Source organism: Sturnus vulgaris, unplaced genomic scaffold, assembly GCF_052056855.1.
Source record: "Sturnus vulgaris isolate bStuVul1 unplaced genomic scaffold, bStuVul1.hap1 Scaffold_156, whole genome shotgun sequence".
NCBI lineage: Eukaryota > Metazoa > Chordata > Aves > Passeriformes > Sturnidae > Sturnus > Sturnus vulgaris.
The window spans coordinates 327,501-330,000 of NW_028276073.1; the positions used below are offsets into that span (position 1 = coordinate 327,501).

The following is a 2,500-nucleotide window of genomic DNA, read 5'->3' on the forward strand; positions in this document are numbered from 1 at the left end:
CTGTTGGGGGCCGAAAGGGCCGCCGAGCCGGGCGGAGGTTTAAAGACTCGGGCGGCCCGGCACGGCCCCGCCGCGGCGGCGGCGGCGGTGGCGGCGGCGGCAGCGGGTGTCGGGCGGTGGCGGCGCGGGGCGCCATCGAGGGGTGGGGAGCTACTCCCGCCGATCCCCTGCGGTGGCGTGTCCGTCGCGACCGGCCGCGCTCGCCGTCGTCGGCGTCCCGCCGCGCTTGCCCGCGCGCGGGGGCCACCCGTGCCGGGCCGGGGAAGGGGCGCCCTGCCCCCCCCTCTCTGCGGCCCGGTCTCGGCGGAGAGGCCGCGGCGCGCGATCGGCCGCGGGGGGCCGACCCCGCTGGCCTCTGCGATGCGGGGCGACGCCGGCAGAGGGCGCGCGCTCTCTGCCTTACCTACCTCAGCTGCGGGGTTGCGGCCGCCGGGGCCCGCCGCGCTCTCTCGCTCTTTCTCCTTAGCCGCCGCCGCGGGCTCGCGGGCGGCGCCGCGTCAGGCGCGACCGCGCGCCTCTCGCCTCGACGGCCTTGTCGCCTCGAACCGCACCGCGGCGGCGCCGGCCGCCGGCCACCCCTGACTCGGAGCGCTGTCCCCGCCCGTTGGGGCGCAGCGCTCGGCCGGCTCCTCCATCGCCGGAGGTCCGGCGGGCGCGGGCGACCCCGTGCCGAGCGGCGGCGTCGCCGCTCGGCGAGTGTCCCCGCCCCCCCCGGGGGGGGGGGACGGTCGGCCGCGAGGCGCCCGCCTTCACCGGCGGCCGTCCCGGCCCGGGCCCCGCCCGTCCGCTTCCCCGTCGCCCTTCCCGGCCGCGTGTGGGCCAAAAAAAAGGGGAGGCGTGCGGGGCGGCCGCGGGGGCGCTTCCCCGTCCGGTCCCCGAGTGGAAACGAGGGGAGCGGGCGGTGCCCCCCGGCTCAGCCGCCGTACGCCTGCCCGCTGGGCGCGTGCTCGCGGAAGGGCAGCTCGGCGGTGCGAAGCGGCGGCGGTCCCGGGAGTGCGGCCGCGGGTGGCGGAGGGGTTTTGCCGAGCGGCAGACCTCGGGCGCTCCGCGATGCCGGCTCGGGTCTCGGCGGCGTCCCGCCTCCGGCGCCGGTGGCGGAGCGCGGCCCGCCGGGCGTTCGCCTTCCGGCGGGCAAGCGGTCCCGCGCCAGGGGTTGCGCCGGCGGAACGGTCCCGCCGCCGCGTGGCGTTTCGGGCGACGTTCAGGGGCCGCTGGCGGGAGAGCCGGCCCCCGCGTTTTGGCGCGGCGGCGTTCCGCGAGTCGGCGGAGCGGTGAAAAGGAGAAGCCAGGGAGTGAGCCGGGAGCGGCGGGGGCCGGCGGTCGCGCCCCCGGCCCGCGAACGCGTAGTCGTCCCGTGATCGAGAGGCCGGGCGGGCCACCGTGCCCCCCGCGGTCCGGCGCGTTGCCGCACAAGCCCCTCCGCGCGGAGGTCGGGCCGAGCCCGGGCGCCTGGGCCGCCTCCGAAGGACGGCACGCGAGGCGGCGTCTCCCCTCGCGGGGGGAGGCGGTCGGGGGCGCGGGCCCCTCCGCCTTTCTTTGGCCGACCTTCGGAGCGTTGCGCGGGGTTTCTCTTTTTTGCCCCGCGCTTTCTCCTCCTCCTCCTCCGTTTGTGTGTGCTCGTACGGTCGAAGCGGGGCGCGCGGGGGCGCGCGCGTCCCTGCAGAAACAGAAAAGGGGCCGCTTCACGCGAGCGGTCCCGAAAGCCAGACAACTCTTAGCGGTGGATCACTCGGCTCGTGCGTCGATGAAGAACGCAGCTAGCTGCGAGAATTAATGTGAATTGCAGGACACATTGATCATCGACACTTCGAACGCACTTGCGGCCCCGGGTTCCTCCCGGGGCTACGCCTGTCTGAGCGTCGCTTGACGATCAATCGCCGTCCGGGGGGGCCACCCCGGCGGCGCGGCTGGGGTTGCCTCGCAGGCCCGTTGCCCGCGGTCGACGTCGACGTCGTCGTCGTCGTCGCCGCGCAGGGCCTTCGTCCCCCTAAATGCAGACTCGGGGAGCGCTCCGTAGCTCCCCGCTCCCGGAACGAGCCGCTGGGGCGGAGCTCGTCCTTGCCGGGGCCGTGCCGCGGTGCGGTGGCGGTGGCCGGGGAGAGCGAGAGTCGGCGTCGAAGACGCCGCCGTGGGCCGTGCGAGAGAGACGAGAGAGCGAGAGGGCCGAGAGGGAGGCGAGGCGCGGGCCTCGCCCCCGGGCTCTCCCCCCCGTGCGGGCGGCTGTCTGCGGGTGGGTACCGCGGGGGTACCGTGCCGTGCTGCCGCGCGCGCGCGAGGCCGAGAGCGCCGGGGACGGGGGTGCGACCCCCTCCTCCTTCCCGCGAAGCCCTCCCCTCCTCTCTCTGTCGCCGTCGCGTTTCTCTCTCTCCCCGCTTGAGGTCGCCGCTTTTCCCGCCCGGCTGGCCGGTTCCCCCCCGTCAGGGCCGTCTCTGCCGCTCTCCTCTTCGGTTCTCGTCTCCGGGATGGGAGTCTCCGTTTCCCTCGTTCCCCCCCCCCCCGT

General features: G+C 76.8%; 1 non-coding gene across 1 annotated transcript; it reads left to right on the forward strand.

The window, feature by feature from the left end:
- Positions 1-1,709: 1,709 nt before the first annotated feature.
- Positions 1,710-1,862, forward strand: LOC148218991 (5.8S ribosomal RNA). The gene has a single exon (XR_015799895.1). It is a non-coding gene; the product is annotated as a 5.8S ribosomal RNA (ribosomal RNA).
- The last annotated feature ends 638 nt before the right edge of the window (positions 1,863-2,500 follow it).